We start from the raw sequence: 21,893 nt of genomic DNA, 5'->3' as shown, positions 1-21,893 counted from the left end.
TAGTGCCCCGTGGACAGCATTCATAGAAGATATTAATCTTCATCAGTGACTCTGTGTTCAGCTAGTGAGGTGGCTCAGTGAGTTAAAGTACCTTCCTCCAAACCTGGCAACCATGGTTGGATCCCCAGAACCGACATAGTGGAAGGAGAGAATCAGCTCCTTAAGGTTGTCTTCTGTCCACCACGTGTGTGCTATGGCACACCTATGCCTCCACATGTATACACAATAAATAAATGTGAAATGCATTATAAAATAATGTGTATATATTTGTGGCCATTTTACTCTACCAAATGGCTATTTCTCCATATCTCCCCCTCTTCAGCTTTTCCTATTTTACTGAATAACAACATATTAAAATTAGGTCAATGTCTCACAGGAAATTTTCTGCTCCCAAGCATAGGTCCTTGGGCTTCTTGCCTCAGAAGTGCCACAGCAGGCATCATGAGAAAGTGAAGAGCTTCACCAAAGATGACCCTTCCAAGCCTGTTTACCTCACGACCTTTCTAGGTTAAAATGCTGGCATGACCTACATTGTCCGGGAGATTGACAGACCAGGATCCAAGGTGAACAAGAAAGAAATCATGGAGGCTGTAACTATTGTAGAAACACCACCTATGATGGTTGTGGGCATAGTGGGATATGTCAAAAACCCCATGGGATCTCTGTACCTTCAAGACAGCATTTGCTGAGCACGTCAGTGATGAGTGTAAAAGGCGCATTTCTACAAGAACTGGCACAAATCTAATAAGGCCTTCACCAATAAGAAATGGCAGAATGACACGGGCAAGAAACAGCTGGAGAAAGACTTCAATATCATGAAGATGTACTACCAAGTCATCCACAAAATTGCCCACACTCAGATGGGTCTGGTTCCTCTGCGCCAGAAGAAGACACACTTGATAAAGATCCAGGTGAATGGGGGTACTGTGGCTGAGAAGCTAGACTGGGCCTGGGAGAGGCTTGAGCAGCAGGTTCCTGTGAACCAAGTGTTTGGGCAGAATGAGATGATTGATGTCATCGGGGTGACAAACCGCAAAGGTTACAAAGGGGTGACCAGTCATTGGCATACAAAGAAACTGCCCCATTAAGACCCATTGAGGGTTGCCTGTATTGGTGTTTGGCACCCTTCCAGAGTGCTCTTCTCTATGGCTCGGGCTGGGCAGAAAGGCTACCGTCATCAGACAACACATCAACAAGAAGATTTACAAGACTGATCAAAGCTACCTTATCAAGAATGGCAAGCTGATCAAAAACAATGTATCTACTGACTATGACCTTTCTGACAAAAGCACCAACCCACTGGGTGGCTATGTCCATTATGATGAGGTAGCCAATGACTCAATCATGCTCAAAATCTTGGTGGAAACCAAGAAGCGAGTGCTCACTCTCCACAAGTCCTTGCTGGTGCAGACCAAATAACAGGCTCTGGAGAAGATTCACCTGAAATTTATTGACACCACCTCCAAGTTTGGCCATGGTCATTTCCAAACCATGGAGGAGAAAGCATTCATGGGACCACTGAAGAAGGACTGTTTTGCCAAAGAGGAAGGTGCTTTATGCCAAAATTTGCTTAACTAGTGTGGTCTCAATAAAAACGTTTCCAGTGGAAGAAATAGAAAGAAAGAAAGAAAGAAAGAGAGAGAGGAAGGGAGGGAGGGAGGGAGGGTGGAAGGAAGGAAACAGAGAACATCGTGGAGAATGTTTCCACAATGTGTGTGTATGTGTGTGTATTTATGTGTCAATATATTATCATCTGAACATCACCAGACTGTCACATTATCAGCTTAAAAGATATCTTTGTTTTCTAAATGGAGTTTTATTCTATATAATTGTATGAATGTTTTATGCCTAATATGCTGATGGCAGAAGTTGCAAAGTAATCCCACACTATTTCAGAATTGCATATAACAAAGGGTTATTTATTTAGGGGAGACTTACCGATCACTGTCCTAGATCACAATCCTCTGCATGAACGGGAACAGGAACAGAATATAGCAGCTGGAAGTGAAAGCCAGAAGCAAGAGAGTCGGTGTAGGCTTTACAGCTGCATTTATAGTATAAGAGACCATGCCCAAGTGGGCTGGTATCTTAAAGGCTATTGACTGAAGGAGCAGAAGGAGCTCCCACAGTACATTCCCCTTTTGTTTAAATAGGAGAGTTCCAAAACCAATACAAAACTATGTACACTAGGAACAGATATCAAGTATAATATTAGAATTACAACTAGTATAAACAATATTAAGCAAGGAACATATACTAAATGTTTTAATAAACATTCTATTGTAAGGAGTCTATGTCTTATATTGGAAATGGCTTGGCTAGATCATAGAAGGATGGAAACTATGACTATCTAATCTTCAACCCCATCAAAAACCTGAGAAGAGAGATAATATTACTTGAGTAGGCAGGAAGTACAATCAAGCAGCTTCTGAAATGTGCAGTAGATGACAGATACAATTGGCTGCCTGAGCAATCACCCAAAGTTTTGTTTGCAATATTGAAGCAACCAACTTTGGCTAAGGCCTAGAGTAACTGATAGACCATTTTAAGAGGCAGGAAGTTTTTCAAAACCGTCTTACCCTGTCTTGGCAAGATTTGATAGTCTTTTCTCTTGTATACTGCTTGTCCAGTCTAGACATCATGCACTTTGTCTAGACATGGGCAGTTTCTTGCCCAAAGGCCAGTTGTGCCAAGAAGAAGACAAACTCCAAGTGAAGTGTCTTTGGTGCGCAACACTCTCTTGGGAATAAATCAGTGCTGCCAGGAGCAATCGTGTCTCACATCAACAGAATCCTAAGTTATTTAAATGCCATATTCTACAGATCTTTGAAGTGGTTGAAGGTTACCTGTCTATGCAGTATACAATCTCTGTGTATCTAAAGAACCTAATTAGTCTGACTAAACATATAACAAACATGAATGACTATTGACCTACATAACTTAAAGATTAAGACTTCATGTAAGATTATTAAACAATCTTTAAACAATTGTGCCGTAAAGGAGGACAATGACATCAAAATGTAAACAATGTATAAATATCTTAATCATGGGTAGAAATATATAATGAAATGTGATAAATATATCCTAAAATTGTATCAATATACAAAATGTCTTAAATGGAGATAGAAACATGAATAAATACAATATGACAAATATTGTATTTAGGCATGTAAATATGCATAGTTTTACAAATATTGTAAACAAAAATAACAAATATAATTTGAACTTGTATCAATATACAAGAAACTATAACAGTGTAAATTGTCCATAAATAATAGCTCACAAGCATTTACTCTATTACTCACTATTATTTACTATTATTTGTGTGAATAAGTTCACACCAAATTACCTATTCTATTGAATCTTCCCTTTTTTTGAGATCTCTAAACCTACATAATTTCTACCCCAACCCCCAACTCCATGCAAGTAATAACCCCTAAATGTTGTCTCTAATGGTGACAACAAACTGTGTTAGGGGAAGGGATGATGCTTTCTAGAATTACTTCCTGCTGTCATGGGGGCAATGTTTATTTTATGGAATCCTATAAAAGTAAAGTGATGGTTAAGTTTCAAGATTGCTGTTCTGTATAATTACAAATGGTCTCTGAGTAGTTGATGGGGTCTTTTTGTTTGTTTGTTTTGAAGTTGTTATTCGGAGAATAAGTTCTTATCTGGCCAGAACATTGTAAGAAGGTGCGCCATTTCTGAAGCTGGTACCCCAAAACCAGTCTCATAGTACTACTATCAGCATCATGAAGTCATATCAACCAGATGGAGTTATTGTTGTGTGGCCCCATCTTCTTCCTGGAAGCTTCAAAGATTACTGCAGGAAAATCTACTGTTTATTGTGGAAAGCTTAAGCATCATTCATATAAACATTTATTCAATGAAAGATACAATATAAACAAAATGGGCATGGAGAAAAGTAAAATATTTCCTTAAAATCTATATTCATACTGTCACATATCAGATGGCTCCTAACATGAGACAGAAATTCTGAATTTTGCTTTTAACAACATCCTTTAAAGGATAGCCATTGTCCAATTCCAAAGTCAGCTCTTATTTTTAAGTAGAGATGTATACATGTCCAAATAATTAAATTTACTATGCAGATAATACAGCATCATAAGGCAGATTTCTCTTTGTTTGTTGATTCTTTCTGGATATGTATGTTTTTATCTTTAGGCATCTATATGTCCAATGTTTCTCCACTCTTTGAAGATGATTATTTTCCTGCAAAGACAAGAACAGAACCTTGCCCCAACCCTTATGAGGTTTTCTTACCACCTGTAGGGTTGTCACCTCTGTGGATGAGCCATAATTTCTCTTTATGAAGAGGTTTCTCTTGTTCAAACTGAATCTTTATCAATTTTGATGGTATCCATAGCTTTTCTTCTCCTGTAGAAACAAGAGTTAAAACCCTTCCCCAATGTAGCACATCTCCTGGTTTCCATTCTGAGGTCAACACATCCTTGAAATATATTGGCTGATTTAATTCAGAAGTTTTTTCTATTATCTAATGTCTCTCTGATGCTGTTGTTCTTTTCTCATTAGCATTAAGAAAATTCAAGGTTAATAAAGCATTATGCAATCTATTTCTGGAGGCATTTCCATTCCTTTCTGTTTGTTTAGCTTATCCTTTATAGTTGATTTGATCCTTCTATAACTGCCTGACCTGTAAGATTGTTGGGTATACCTCTAATATGCTTTATATTATAATAAGCAAGAAATGTTTCATTTTCTTTGAAACATATACTGGACCATTATCTGTCTTTATTTGTTCTGGTAAATCCATGATGGCAATAACTTCTAATAAATTCATGATTACTGAATCAACCTTTTCTGAGCTCAAGGCAGTTGCCTATTGAAAACCTGAATAAATATCAATGGTGTCATTTACATATTTTAATTTTCCAAATTCTATAAAATGGAACACATCCATCTGCTAGATTTAATTCATTTGAGTACTCTTTGGGTTACTCCCTGCTGCTAATGGTGTTTGGTTACAGAAAGAGTAAGTGGGACATTTCTTTATAATCTCTTTAGCTTGTTGCCATGTAATAGGAAACTCTTTCTTTAAACCTTTGTTGTTGACATAATGTTTCTTATGAAATTCTGAGGCCTTCAGTACACTTCCAACCAATAACCAATCAATTTCTGCATTACTTTGTGCTAAAGGACCTGGTAGACCAGTATGGGATTGGATGTGTGTTATGTATATGGTACAAAGCCTATTCTTGATTATATCTTGATCCTGTATGAATAATGAAGTCAATTCTGTTTCATCTGGTAAAAATTCAGCAGTTTCAATATGTAAGACATCTCTTTCTGCATATTGTGAATCAGTAAACTTATTGAGAAGTTCTTTAAAATCTCTTCATACCATGAGAATAGCATATAATCCTGCCTTTTGGACAGAATTATAAGGTCTTTGCTCCACCTTACTTAAATTTTCTGATTTGTAACCTGCCTTTCTGATTTATTTGCATATGTATAAAATGTATGGGATCCAGTTATTGATACATCACAGACAATTCAGGGAAGAATCCAAATAGTTCTCTTTATAAGATTAATTCTATCAATTTTCGGGATAATTGCTATTAATTTCTCCCCCAAAATCAGCACAAGCTCTTTGCCAAGTTTCATTGTCTTCCAATAATTTTTAATTTTATCAGCAGTAAAAGGAACTATAATCTCTGCTGGATCTATACCTGCTAGTTGATGAAGTCTCAATTTTCCTTTTATAATTAATCAAAATCTTTCTCCACATACGTTTTAAAATTTTACTTGTTTTTTAGTGGTAAAAAGATCCATTGTAAGATAATCTTCCCTCTGCATTAAAATTTCTGTAGGGGACCCAGGCGGTGGTGGCGCACGCCTTTAATCCCAGTGCTCGGAAGGCAGAGACAGGTGGATCTCTGTGAATTTGAGGCCAGCCTGGTCTACGAGAGTTAGTTCCAGGACAGGAACCAAAAGCTACAGAGAAACCCTGTCTCAAAAAATAAAAAAAAAATAATTTCTGTAGGGGAAATTCTGGAAGACAATATGACTAGACTACAGTTAAGATTTGGATTCACTCTATCTACATGTGCCTCCTGTAATTTCTCTTCAACAGCCACCAATTCTGTTCCCACTTCAGCTGTTAATTCTCTGGGACTATTTAAGTCTTTGTTACCATCTAAGGTTTTGTTTAAATAAACTTTTAGGTCAGGTGTTATCCCAACAGCCAGTTGTAGGCTGGAAATACCTCGTAACAATCTTTGGAAGTTGTTAAGAGTCCACAAGTGGTCTCTCCTAATTTGTGCTTTTTGTCTTGTAATTTTCTGTAAACCTATTTTGTAACCTAGGTAATTGACAGACTCTCCTCTTTGTATTTTTTTCAGTAGTAATTTGTAATGCCCATTTAGGCAAAGCTTTTTTTTTTACTTCTTTAAACATACTTTCTAAAGTATCTTTATTTGAGTCAGATAACAAAATGCTGTCCATGTAATGGTAAATTATATAGACTTAGAAAATTGCTTGCATATTCTTTCCAATGACTGATTTACAAAGTATTGACACAGTGTGAGACTACTGATCATTCCCTGTGAAAGGATTGTCCACTGGTATCTCTTAGTAGGCTGAGAATTATTGTAAGTAGGCACTGTGAAAGCAAATTTTTTTCGATCCTTTTCTTATAAAGGTATAATGAATAAACAATCCTTTAAATCAATAATTATTAGAGACCATCCTTTTGATAATAGAGAAGGCAGAGGAATTTCAGACCATAGAGGGCCCATAGGTTGGATAACTTTGTTAGCAGATCTTAGATTTGTCACCATTCTCCATTTTCCAGATTTCTTTTTAAGAACAAATACAGAAGAATTCTAAGGGCTGGTTGATTCTGCAATATGGTGAGCATCTAATTGCTTCTATACCAGCTGTTCCAAAGCCTGCAGTCTGTTTTCCATTAAAGTCCATTCTTTAATCCATATGGGTTTCTCCATTAACCATTTTAAAGGCAAGGCAGTTAGTACCTCTGGAGGTTTGCTAGTTGATTTGTGTTCTTGTACAGTCTGAATGACTGGTGACCATTGTTTATAATATTTTATAATATCTTTCCCAGAAACATGGGTTTTGGATACTGCATGAATGTTAATCTGGGTATTCCATTGCTGCAATAGATCATGGCCCCATAAATTCACTGCAATATTAGCTACATATGGCCTTAGCTTTCCTTTCTGTCCTTCTGGCCCTATTCATTCAACCCACCTTGTACTTGGTTTTACTTGAGATAGGGTTCCAATTCCTAAGAAACGAATATCTGCCTCTTGAAGAAGCCAATCTGGATGCCAAGATTTTGAAGTAATAATAATCACAGTTGCACCTGTATCTAGTAATCCCTCAATTACAGTGTCATTTTTATATATGAATGGAAAACAGGAACTGAGTCTGGCTCTTGCAGCCAGAAGCAAGAGCCGGAAGCAAAAGAGAAAGAGAGCGAATAGGCTTTACAGCTGCATTTTAGTATAAGAGACCATACCCAAGTAGTCTATTGGTTGAAGGAGCAGAAGGAGCTCCCACAGAAATATACCATTATTTTCCTATGTCAATTAATGTACCTTATAAGTGTAAATCTTTTTCTTTGAGATAGGTCTTACTATGTAGTGTGGGCTGGCCTGGAACTCACTATGTAAGACAGGCTATCCTGGAGCTAACAGAAATCCACCTGCCTCCACCTCCTAGAAGTGGGGGCTTAAAGGCTTGCATCACCACATCTGGCATAAGTGTAAATCTCAATGGCCAATTAATTTTCTACATTTTGCATGGATTTTTGATAATGCTTGGATCCTTTGTCCCTATTTATTCTTTGTTTTTTTCAAGACAGAGTTTTTCTGTGTAGCCCTGGCTGTCCTTGAATGCATTCTATAGACCAGGCTGGCCTCAATCTCAGGGGTTTGCTGCCTCTGCATCCTGAGTGTTGGAATTAAAGGCATGTGCCACCGTGATCAGCTGTTCCTGATTATTCTTTAAGAAGTATTATTTGAGTCTGGATAGACGCCCAAGAAGGCAAGAGTACATACTGATCTTCTAGAAGTCCTGCGTTCTTTTCCCTTGCCCACATGGGACAGTTCACAATGGCCTGTGACATGAGCCCCAGGGAATTCAATGTCCTCTTCTGTCCTTTGCAGGCACATACAAACACATGACACATACACATAGATTCAGTACACACCAGTAAAAATAAACAAAAAGAGATTACCTGTTATATAATTCAATATATTGAACAAGTTTAAATGATCAGGACTATTAAACCTTTAATGAAGGCATAATAATGGAGGCAATATCTTTGCATGGGGCTCTCACCTATAATTCTAGCACTTGGGAAATTAAGGAAAAATTATTTTGAATTTGAGGACAGTCAGGGTTACATAGTAAAACCCCCATCTCATAAATAATAATAAAGGATATTAGTTATGAAGTTAAACATGTTTTGAAATGTTTAATCAACATTCCTCTCTAAGGGAAATGGCAGCATATTGTGTGAAATAGTGCTCTGTTGTATAAGGTGTTTAAATTCATTGATGGGAAAACACCATGGACTAGGTGCAAATTATTACCCATGAAGATATACCTTGCTGTGGGAACTCTTTCAGCCAATAGACTTTAAGATACTGGCCCAATTTGGACATGGTCTCATGTACTATAAATGCAGGTGTAAAGCATGCATGAGTCTCTTGGCTGCTCAATTCAGTTCCAGTTCCCAGCACACACAGAGGACTGTGGACCACTACTCTTTCTGTGAGTTTATTCCCAGATAAATAAATCTTTGTTATACTCTATTCCAGACTATTGTGGAACTCTTGTACACCAGCAAATTGGCAACAACATGGTCTGATTCCATGCCACTGCAGGGCCCTGCCCAGGCCCTTATTGCCTTGTCCCACCCTATTCAGCTTAACTACACCTCCACAGATGAACTACCTCTCTGTGCAGCTTCACAATGCTTGGCTTTGCTGGCCCATCATGGCGATTTGGCAACTCCCCACTGGCTCATGGCCCATGTGGCGTGTTCAGGCCTGCTACTACTGCCAATGCGTTCTGCTGCAACTCCTCCATAGCTTCTCTGGCTTCTGCCAGGCCTGCTTTGATAAGGCCAAGTTCTTACTCTGGGAGCAAGGGCTCTAATCCTGCACCTGGAGCACAGATTTACATTTCCAGTTCAGATCCACAAATTCTTGGCTTGAGCTTGGGCCAGTAACCTCATGGCTAGTATCTACCTGCTAGCTCTGGGTTCCTTGATATTCTGCCCATCTCAAACCTCCATAGGCAGATGTGCTGTTCTTAACTCATTAACCAAAATTGTTAGTATTTCTAAGTCTCAGATAATTCAAGTATGGATCTAGGACTTGTCTTATATTCGCAACTGGGACACCTGCTGGCCAATCAAAATTATTATGCCAACAACAATTTTCTGAAAATTATAATGGAAGTAAGTTGATTAATAAATAAAGAAATAAATTTGAGTGGCACTTTGTTTATGAGCTACCCAACCAGCACGGAGATCTGATCTGGGCACCAGGAGATCCATCTCTGGGGTGAGTGAGTTTCTGACCCGTGGCAGCAGCCCGGGACACAAAACTACTTCCTGCAGGGCCTATACTCCTGCATACTGCCTCTCTCTTCCTATCTCACCCAGTGTGCATCAAGAACCCTCCCCACTTCTGCATCCCTGCCATCTTTGGGCACATAACTGCACCCAGCCCAGCCTGTCTGGGTGCTGGGATCAATCCGGAGGGCAGTCGGGTGGGCGGGAATTCCTTTGTTTCAATAGCCTGCCTGCAGCAAGCAAGGTAGGTGCTTTGTTTATGAGCTACCCAACCAGCACTGAAATCTGATCTCGGCACCAGGAGAGCCATCACTGGAGCACCTAAAGAGCCATCACGTGAAAGTGCCATCACTGGGAAGGTACATCAGTGGGCAAGGAGACTTGATCCTGTAAAAGAAGATCCTTAGGGGAGCATTCAGAGGAAGAGATGGGCAGGCGCCAATGTAAGAATTCACCCAACAATCTGAAAAACAACATGAAACCACCAGAACCCAGCGACCTCACAACAGGAGGACATGAACAAATTAATCAAGAAGAAGTAGAAAAAATGGACTTTATGAAAGTGATTGACGTCCTTAAACAGCATGTAAAAAATGCCCTTATAAATATGGATGAGAAGTATAACAGAAAGTTTGAAGAATTGAATAAAGCAGTGAATGATACCCTCAGAAACCAATGAAAAACAATCAAACTGATAATGGAAACATTTCAAGACTTGAAAACTGAATTGGAGACAAGGGTGAAAACACAAACAGAGGACTGGCTGGACATGGAAAATCTAGGTAAATGCATAGAGACTACAGAAACAAGCATCACAAGCAGAAAACAAGTGATAGAAGAAAGAATCTCAGATTCTGAAGATAACAGAGAAAATAAATGCACTGATCAAAGATAACAGCAAGTTCAACAAACTCTCATCACAAAACATTCAGGAAATATGGGACACAATAAAAAGACCAAACCTAAGAATAATAGGAGTAGAAGAAGGAGAAGTGCAGCTCAATGGTCCAGAAAATATATTTAATAAAATTATAGAAGAAAACTTTCCCAACCTAAAGAAAGATGTACCTATAAAGGTTCAAGAAGCATACAGAACACCGAATAGGCTGGATCCAAAAAAAAAATCCCCTCACCATATAATAATCAAAACACAAATCATACAGAATAAAGAAAGAATATTAAGAGCTGCAAAGGAAAAGGGCCAAGTTACTTATAAAGGTAAGCCTATCAGACTTACACCTGACTTCTCTATGGAAACCATGGAAGCCAGAAGTTCCTGGATAGATGTACTGCAGAAACTAAGAGACCATGGATGCAAGCCCAGACTACTATACGCAGCCTAGCTTTCGTTAACTATAAATGGAGAAAATAAAATTTTCCAGGATAAAAACAAATTTAAACAATACGTAGCCACAAATCCAGCCTTACAGAAAGTAATAGAAGGAAAATCACAAACCAAGGAGTCCAACAATGACCACAATAACTCAGACATCTAGAGACCCTTCACCAGAATTCTTCCAGAACTTCCAAGAAGAACTAATACCTATACTCCTTAATGTATTTCACAATATAGAAACAGAAGAGGCATTGCCAAATTCCTTTTATGAAGCTACAGTTACCCTGATACCAAAACCGCACAAAGACTCAACCAAGAAAGAAAATTATAGACCAATCTCACTCATGAACGTCGATGCAAAAATCCTCAACAAAATTCTGGCAAACCGTATCCAAGAACACATTAGAAAAATTATCCATTATGATCAAGTAGGCTTCATCCCAGGGATGCAGGGCTGGTTCAACATACGAAAATCTATCAGTGTAATCCATTATATAAATAAACTGAAAGAAAAAAAACCATATGATCATTTCATTAGATGCTGAAAAAGCATTTGACAAAATTCAACATCTCTTTATGATAAAAGTATTGGAGAGATTAGGGATACAAGGGTCATATCTAAATATAATAAAAGCTATTTACAGCAAGCTGACAGCTAACATCAAACTAAACGGAGAGAAACTCAAAGCCATCCCACTAAACTCAGGAACACGGCAAGGCTGTCCACTCTCTCCATACCTCTTCAATATAGTGCTGGAAGTTCTAGCAATAGCAATAAGACAACATAAGGGGATCAAGGGGATTCGAATTGGAAAGAAAGAAGTGAAACTTTCGTTATTTGCAGATGATATGATAGTGTACATAAGCGACCCCCAAAACTCCACCAAAGAAATTTTACAGCTGATAAACACCTTTAGTAATGTGGCAGGATACAAGATCAACTCCAAAAAATCAGTCGCCCTCTTACATACAAAGGATATGGAAGCAGAGAGGGAAATCGGAGAAGCATCAAATTTCACAATAGCCACAAACAGCATAAAACATCTTGGGGTAACTCTAACCAAGGAAGTGAAAGATCTATTTGACAAGAACTTTAAGGCATTGAAGAAAGAAATTGAAGAGGATACCATAAAATGGAAGGATCTCCCTTGCTCTTGGATTGGGAGGATCAACATAGTAAAAATGGCAATTCTACCAAAGGCAATTTATAGATTCAATGCAATCCCCATCAAGGTCTCATCAAAATTCTTCACAGATCTTGAGAGGACCATAATCAACTTTATATGGAAAAACAAAAAGCCCAGGATAACAAAAACAATCTTATACAATAAAGGAACTTCTGGAGGCATTACCATCCCTGACTTCAAACTCTATTACAGAGCTACAGTAATGAAAACAATGTGGTATTGGCATAAAAACAGAGAAGTCGACCAATGGAATTGTATAGAAGACCTGGATTTTAACCCACAAACCTATGAACATCTCATTTTTGATAAAGGCACTAAAAGTATACAATGGATGAAAGAAAGTATCTTCACCAAATGGTGCTGGCACAACTGGATGTCAACCTGTAGAAGAATGAAAATAGATCCATATCTATCACCATGCACAAAACTCAAGGCCAAATGGATCAAAGACCTCAATATCAATCTGAACACACTGAACCTGATAGAAGAGAAAGTGGGAAGTACATTACAACACATGGGCACAGGAGATCGCTTCCTATGTATAACCCCAGCAGCACAGACATTAAGGGCAACATTGAATAAATGGGACCTCCTGAAACTGAGAAGCTTCTGTAAAGCAAAGGACACTGTCACTGAGACAAAAAGGCAACCTACTGACTGGGAGAAGATCATCACCAACCCTGCAACAGACAAAGGTCTGATCTCCAAAATATATAAAGAACTCAAGAAACTAGACTTTAAAATGCTAATTAACCCAATTAAAAAATGGGGCACAGAACTGAACAGAGAATTCTCAGCAGAGGAAGTTCAAATGGCCAAAAGACACTTAAGATCATGCTCTACCTCCTTAGCAATCAGGGAAATGCAAATCAAAACAACTTTGAGATATCATCTTACACCTGTCAGAATGGTTAAAATCAAAAACACCAATGATAGCCATTGCTGGAGAGGTTGTGGAGGAAGGGGTACCCTCATCCATTGCTGGTGGGAATGCAAACTTGTGCAACCACTTTGGAAATCAGTGTGGCAGTTTCTCAGGAAATTCTGGATCAACCTACCCCTGAACCCAGCAATACCACTCTTGGGAATATACCCAAGAGATACCCTATCATATGACAAAAGTATTTGTTCAACTATGTTCATAGCAGCATTATTTGTTGTATCCAGAACCTGGAAACAACCTAGATGTCCTTCAATAGAAGAATGGATGAAGAAAGTGTGGAATATATACACATTAGAGTACTACTCAGCGGTAAAAAACAATGACTTCTTGGATTTTGCATGCAAATGGATGGAAATAGAAAACTCTATCCTGAGTGAGGTATCCCAGACCCCAAAAGAGGAACAAGGGATGTACTCACTCACAATTGGTTTCTAGCCATAAATAAGGGTCACGGACTCTATAATTTGATATCCTAAAGAAGCTAAGTAAGAAGGTGAACCCAAAGAAAAACATATAGTTGTTTTCCTGGGTATGGGAAGTAGACAAGATTGCCGGGCCAAAAATTGGGAACTTGGTGGTGGGGTGGAACGGGGATAAGGGGAGATGGGGAGAGAAAAGGGAGAAGGGGAGGATGGGGGGAACTTGGGGAAATGGGATGATTGGGAGAAAGGAAGGTTGGATAGAGGAGCAGGGAATCACATAGCTTAATTAAGGGAGCCATCTTAGGGCTGGCAAGAGACTTGAACCTAGAGGGGCTCCCAGGTGCCCAGGGCGATGTCCCCAGTTAGCTCCTTGGGCAGCTGATGATAGTGAACCTGAAATGACCCTATCCTATAGCCATACTGATGAATATCTTACATATCACCATAGAATATTCATCTGGCAATGGATGGAGATAGAGACAGAGACCTACACTGGAGCATTGGACTAAGCTCCCAATGTCCCAATGAGGAGCAGAAGGAGGGAGAACATGAGCAAGGAAGTCAGGACCACTAGGGTGCAGCCACCCACTGAGACAGTGGGGCTGATCTATTGGGAGCTCACCAAGGCCAGCTGGACTGTGATTGAAAAAGCATGGGATAAAAACCGGACTCTCTGAACATGGCGAACAATGAGGGCTGATGAGAAGCCAAAGATAATGCCACTGGGTTTTGATCCTACTTCATGTTCTGGCTTTGTGGGAGCCTAGCAAGTATGGATGTTCACCTTCCTAGACCTGGATGGAGCGGGGAGGACCTTGGACTTTCCACAGTGCAGGGAACCCTGACTGCTCTTCGGACTGGAGAGGGAGGGGGAAAGGAGTGGGGGGAGGAGGAGAAGAGTGGGGGGAGGGGGAGGGAAATGGGAGGCTGGGAGGAGGCGGGAATTTCTTTTTTTTTTCTTTCAATAAAAAAAAGAGAAAAAGAGTTCTTCAGTAAAAAAAAAAAAAGAAAGATATTTGAAAATAAATTGTAAACCAACCCCAAGATAATATCAAAATCCAGGAATTTAACAACATTTTTGTTTCTACTAAGGATGGAATTCTGCAAGAACTACATGAGCTAACTTGTACATATATTTTTTGTGATCATGGTGGCAATTAGCTTTGCTTTTCATATTGTATCCTTAAAGAAATGGTTTGATATCAGAGTCAAGAATGAGAAAATTTTAGAAAGGATACAGTCTTTAGCTGAAAGGATTCATACAATTGAATATGCTAACCTTAGTTTGACAAGCAAAATTCATGTCAATGGGTTACAAAACTTTACAAAAGGGTACTGAGAGATTACCTGAAAGGAATCATACTTTTGAAATTGACAATCAAAGTCTGTTAAAAATTTATGATAAGCTAAAAGGTAGACCATCCCTCCAGGAAGCAATCTACACACCAATCAAATAATGTCTAAGGATGACAAGATATTATTATTATTATTATTATTATTATTATTATTATTATTATTATGTTTTTTGAGACAGGGTTTCTCTGTGGTTTTGGAGTCTGTCCTGGAACTAGCTCTTGTAGACCAGGCTGGTCTCGAACTCACAGAGATCCGCCTGCCTCTGCCTCCCAAGTGCTGGGATTAAAGTCGTGCGCCACCACCGCCTGGCTATGAGAAGATATTATTAATGGAAATTTAAAACCTTGGAATCATGTGCAGAATCAGAACAAGAAATTAATTGATTTGATAATATAAGTAGAAATATTTACAGGTCAATAGATTCAGGCTTTACAAATGAGTGATAAAAAGAGTTGAATAAATTGAAGAACTTGTCAGAATTGATAAACAAGAAGAGGAGGTACAGGCAAAGGATTTAACTTTGCCAGTACCTCTCAGAGTCAGACATGACTTACCAAGAGTTGTAGCTACTTATTCTGTTATTACTTCTGGAAATCCAGCAAATATTTAAAACTAATACAAAGAATATAAATAGAAACCTATACATATGAATGATTAAAAGAAATTAAGCAGGCAGTAATATCTTATGACATGCAGTCACCATTTGATAGGGAGATGGTAACAACATGGACTTTAAGCAATAGGGTTCCTTCCTCCACATGAATGGCTTCAATTAATCTCAGCAGTGCTAGAAGTTGGGATGCAGTTATAGTAGAAGTGCTATTGTAGTGAGGAGGTGTAACATGAGGGGGCCTGCCTGTTGGGGTTTCTGTCCCGCCCAGTACCCCACAGCTAGCAAGTCCCAAAGAAAATCACACATAGGTCTACATAAGTGATAAACTGATTGGCCCATTAGCTCAGGTTACTTATTAGCACTTATCACTTATATTAACCCATTATTCTAATCTATGTTAGCCATGTGGCTCAGTACCTTTCACAGTGGAGCACATTACATGTTGCTTCTTTGAAGTCTAGGCAGGAGTGGGGGAAGAGCTTCCTTCTTCCCAGAATCCTCCTGTTCTCCCTGCCCTGCCTCTACTTCCTGTCTTGTTTTCCCACCTATGCTTCCTGCCTGGCCAATCAGCGTTTATTTAAAATATGATTGACAGAATAGAGACAATTGTCCTGCACCATTTCCCAACAAGAGGGGCCTGCTTGCTGGGGTTTCTGTCCCACCCAGTACCCACAGTTGGCAAGCCCCAAAGAAAATCACACAGATATCTCCATAAGTTATAAAACTGATTGGCCCATTAGCTCAGTTTTCTTATTACCCTCTATCTCTTGTCTGGTTGACCCACAAATACTTCCTGCTTGGCCAATCAGCATTTATTTAAAACATGATTGACAGAGTACAGATAATCCTCCCGCACCACTTCCCCCTCTTTTTTTTTTTAACAAAGGAAAATACCCATAGTCCATCTTTTGGGAATGTGGGCATAGTATTCCATGCTACTTCTTGCTGGTTGAGGGCGCTAATAATCTTATGGGGACCTAAAGAAAATTTAGAGTTATAATCAAGTACTGACTGGAGTATCCAGTGAGTCTTGATCATTTCAGGCAGCAGTCTTGAATCTGTTCTGGATGTAGAACCCTTGACAGCCAAGCCATCTGTTCCTACAAGAGATTTCTCTGTGGTCTTCCTTGATCGAACCAGATTTTTCTTAACTCAGAATGAATCCACAGCCTCTCAGTTTCTGTGGAAGCAAAAGCAAAATCTCTTCTCTAAAGTAACATACCTTCTGACTTCAATTTTGAAGTCAAGGTACTTTCAAAGTACCTATCTTGGATTAGTTCAGCAGCATTTATAAACAAATATCTGTTAGCAGCTGTTGCTCCTTCCTCAGCTTTTAAACAATTCAAAGAGAGCGTAATAGCATACAGTATCAAGATTCTCTGTGTATTTTCCATCTTTATGTGGCTTTACTTTAACCTCTATTTCTTTTATTTTTACTTTTACTGTTTGAGACAGGTTCTCTGCATATCTTTGGCTGTCCTGGAATTCCCTCTGTAGACCATGTTGTCCTTGAACTCACAGAGATCCTCCAGTCTCTGCCTCCCAGTGCTGGGATTTAAAGATGTGTGCTACCACACCTTGAAGTCACAGAGATCTGGCTGCCTCTGCCTCCCAGGCATTGGGATTAAAGGTGTGTACCACCACACTCTACTCGTCTCTTTCTTTCTTTTTTATTTTTAAGAACTTTAACCTTTAGCTTACATATATTTTTTATCACACTGTAAACCACTTAGAAGTTTTCTTTGACTTTGAATCTTTCTTTTACTGTATATCTCTCTTTTTGTGACCACATGCTTCTTTAATTTACCAAGCAATATTGGTAGTACTAAAGCCATGGCTTTGATGGCTGTATCCAGCCCATTCCTTTGTTTTCCAGCCTCATGGCAGAGGTACTGCCTGTAGCCATGTTTATCACCACAACACCACAACTCTCTGGCGTTTCAAGGTCCTTGCCAGCAAGCAAGCTGCAGCATTCTGCTCACAGACCACACACAGTCTGACTGCCTGCCTGAAAGAGTCAGAGTTTACCCTGGCAGGAAGGCCCAGAAAACTAGCATTTTAAAATGGTGCAGCTTTTTTCCTGCTACGGCTGAAAACCGAAAAGCATACATTTAGCTTTACATAAACACTGTTTAAGTGTTCATGCAGGACCTCTTAAAAGAGCTGCAAGGTTTTGCAGCTAAAACTGAGTCAGGAAGCCTCTCTTAGATGAGAGTGCTTACTTGCCTCTAGCAAGCAGAGCAGCCCCAAGAAATTGCTGCTACCAAGAAGCCATGCTTTACTCTATTCTTTTCTGCCCAGAATTACTTCCCAAAGCTTGATGTGGATGCAGTTGCCCCACATTGGGTGCCAGATAAAGGCATAAGTCATAAACAATCCCACACTGGTTTGGAATTATTATTAATAGAACAGTTATTTATTTAAAGGGGAAAACTTACAGATCACTGTCCCAGACAACAGTCCTCTGCGCAATCAGGAAAGGAACCTAGTCACCAGAAGAGGAGCTGGAAGCAAGAGAGCAAGAGGAGGGCAGTTGCTACTTTGTTAAAGAGAGAGAGAGACCCACACCCCAATGGGCTGGTGTCTCAGTGGCTATTGGCTGAAGGAGCTGAAGAAGCTCCCGCAACAAGGAGGCTAAAGCCTTAGAACAGCAAGCTAGAGTAAAAGTATTTAAAGCTTCCCAAGATCAAAGTCTTAGTGAGAGTCATACTGATCCATAGACTCAAGCTATTTACAAATAACAATCTTGTCCCTATACTATTTAGCAGCCTCGAATGTTGGGACAGGATTAAAGAATCAGGGAAAAAAACTGAATCATATACTAAGTTCATACAAGTCCCCAAAGAACCCTTTAGTGACTTTTTACATAGGTAGAATAAACCTGTACATATATGGGGTAGCTAGATAAATACTTATTGAAACTCTGGAGTTTGAAAATGACAACGTAGAATGCAAAAAGGACTTGATCCTTTAAATGTCAGATCAGGATCAATGCATGAATGGATCCTGCACACAGTCATTGTTGAGTCATTCGAATGTAATACTGAGGCTTGAATAGAAAAGCAATTTCCAAAGGTATGAGGAGACATCAAAATGTCAAATGTTTTAATTGTGGTTGAATAGGATATCTGAGAAAAGACTGTAGATAAGACATTCCCAGAAAGAATGTTTCCTCTGTGGATGACAAAAATAGAAGGTTTGAACCTTCTGGATTATATAGAAAATATGGCAAAGGTCAATACTGAACCAATGAATATAGATTAACAAGGGACAAACAAAGCAACAAGTTACCATTGGGAAACATCTTGGGGGCCTCTCACAGGACCTCAAGTCAAACATGGTCCAGTCATTCCCAGTCACTGTGGAGACACATCTCCCCAGAAAAATTTTAATAAATCTAGTGCCTGTTGTAAAATACCATACTGCTGTGAATGATAGAATAAACATGAGTATGAGTCAAAAATTTATGTTAACTAAATTCATGTAAAAAATGTTAACTAAGGAAACAATATGGGTTAAACAATGGCCTTTAACGGAAGACAATTGCAGCCTTTAGAACAGGTGGTACAGGAGCAATTGGATGCTCACTATATTGAAGAATCAACTAGTCCTTGGAATTCTTCTGTATTTATTGTTAAAAAGAAATCTGGAAAATGGAGAATGGTGACAGATCTAAGAGCTGTCAATAAGGTGATTCAACCAATGGGTCCTTTACAATCTGGAATTTCTTGTCTTCCCTATTGCATAAAGAATGTGTTTCTATAGTTAATGATTTGAAAGATTATTTCTTCATTATACTTCTACACAAAAAGGACAGAGAAAATTTTGCCGTCATAATGCCTACTTATAATAAGTTTCTGCCTACTAGGAGCTATCAATGGACCATTCTCCCACAGGGAATGCACAATAGCCTTAACATGTGACAATATTTTCTAAGTCAGCCATTGGAAATAATATGTAAGCAATCCCATAAATCTATAGTTTACCATTACATAGATGACATTTGCTATCTGATTCAAATGTAGATACTTTAGAATGTTTGAAGAAATATAGTTTTGCCTAATTGGGGAATACAAATTACTCCTGAGAAAATATAAAGAGGAGATTCTGCTGATCTTCTAGGTTTTAAAATAGGTTTACAGAACATTAGAACAGAAAAGGCACATATTAGGAGAGATCAATTAAGGACTCTAAACAGATATGTACTCCTTTTTTTATTGGATTATGTATTCTTTTGGTGACCAATTTCTTGAGTTCTCTGTGTATTTTGGAGATCAGACCTCTGTCTGATGTGGGGTTAGTGAAGATCTTTTCCCATTCTGTAGGCTGTTGTTTTGTCTTGTTGACCATGTCCTTTGCTTTACAGAAGCTTTTCAGTTTCAGGAGGTCCCAGTTATTAATTGTTTCTCTCAGTGTCTGTGCTGCTGGGGTAATATTTAGGATGTGGTCTCCAGTACCAATGCATTCCCACTTTCTCTTCTATAAGGTTCAGTGTGTCTGGCTTTATGTTGATGTCTTTGATCCACTTTGACTTGAGTTTTGTGCATGGTGATAAATATGGGTCTATTTTTATTCTTCTACATGTTGAAATCCAGTTATGCCAGCACCACTTGTTAAATATGCTTTCTTTTTTCCATTTGATATTTTTGCTTCTTTATCAAAAATCAGGTGTCCAAAGATGTGTGGATCAATATCTGGGTCTTCTATTTGTTTCCATCCAGTTTTTTCAAATTGGATAATTTGGTTTTTTGATGACCAATTTCTTGAGTTCTTTGTAAATTTTGGAGATCAGATCTCTGTCTGATGTGCAGTTGGTGAATATCTTTTCCCATTTTATAGGCTGTTGTTTTGTCTTGTTGACCATGTCCTTTGCTTTACAAAAGCTTTTCAGTTTCAAGAGGTCCCATTTATTAATTTTTCTCTCAGTGTCTGTTATACTGGAGTTATATTTGATGGGGTTAAAGACTAAATAGTCTTGTTACTTTCCTCTCATTACTTAGCCAAGCTATATCTAATATAAGACATATTTTTTTAGGATAGGATAACTATTGAAACATTATCATATGTTTCTTGCTTGATGTTGTTCATGCTGGTTATAACTCTAATTTTTATACTTTATATTTGTTCTTTTTGTGCATAGTTTTGTATTAGACTTAGAACTCTCTCATTTAGACAAAATGGGAAGTGCTGTGGGAACTCCAATCAATAGCCTTTTGAATACTGGCACACTTTGGCCAAGTTGTCATGTACCATGGCCAAGTTGTCATATATGTAGACAAAATGAGCATAAGGGCCTTGGGCTGCTGGATTCAGTTCTGGTTCACAGTACATGCAGAGGACTGTGGATCAGACCTCTTTCTGTGAGATTATCCCAAATATTTAAACCTGTGTTATACTTCATTCTGGGCTAGTGTGGAAATTTTTCATACTGCACCAGTGCCTTTTACTAGTGACCTCTAGGCTTCTGTAGGGTCCCAAGTATATGTTCTGGTCTAATTCCACCACCTTCTTCTTTACTTTAGCCACCATCTAGGCTTCTTCATGGACCTTCCATACATTTGTCCACCCCCAGAACCTTTTTTTGCACTGCCTCTACCATTCTACTGCATATCCAGACTTCTCACATTCTTCTATAGGGCCTGGCCTGGTGAGTGGCTAATCGTGATCTTTTCATATATGCCTTTTTCATAATTTAAAAGATTTTGCCTGGGTCCCACAACCAGTACACAGGTCTAGTTTTAGCTTCCAGCCTTCACTGCAGAGGATGTCTGGGTTGGGCCAGTGTCCTCACTACCTATATGCCATACTACAGGATTCTCTTACATTAGATTCAACCTTTCCAATCAGACTTAACACCCCACATTTCCATCTTAGAACAGGAAGAAAATCCTGTATACCAGTTCAGTCTGCTCTGCCCAGATGACACCATTCTACTCAAGACAGTCCCAACGTGTCCCCACATTTTCTCTTTTCACCTACACTGCTCTATCCATAGCAAACTTAAAACTAACAAAGGAAGTCCACATGCTTAGATAATTCCATGGTAATACCACCAAAATGAAAGAGAAAGCCAGTATATTCTCCCCCAAACATATCAGTCATATAGAAATATTTGGTTATGAGAATTACCTAGATGTACTTCAGGACAAAGAAATTAAAAAGAACAGTCATTTCTACAGAGAATTCAGGGAGTTCAAAGAAGACAGAAAGAAACAGCACAGTAACAGCAAGAAGCCAGAGTGATGCTCAAGAAAACTCAAACTTCAGGTTGATTAAAATGATGATGACAGTCCAATAAAGAAACAGAAGCATTGCAGTGGACTCAAGTAGAAAAAAAGGTGGAGTTGGAACACCAATAGCCTAACTAGAAAACTCAAAGGAAAGCCTGACAAGTAAAATCAACCAATCAGAAGACAGAATATCAGGTTTCAAAGAGAAATAGAGAGT

The 21,893-nt window shown here is 38.8% G+C and overlaps 1 pseudogene; it reads left to right on the top strand.

The window, feature by feature from the left end:
* Nucleotides 1–365: 365 nt before the first annotated feature.
* Nucleotides 366–21,893, top strand: part of LOC121453196 — a 29,656-nt pseudogene continuing 8,128 nt past the window's right edge.

This window comes from Microtus oregoni, unplaced genomic scaffold (assembly GCF_018167655.1).
Source record: "Microtus oregoni isolate MIOR12 unplaced genomic scaffold, Mior012 000011F_ref0000422, whole genome shotgun sequence".
Classification (NCBI taxonomy): Eukaryota; Metazoa; Chordata; class Mammalia; order Rodentia; family Cricetidae; genus Microtus; species Microtus oregoni.
This window is presented reverse-complemented; position numbering and strand designations above follow the sequence as displayed.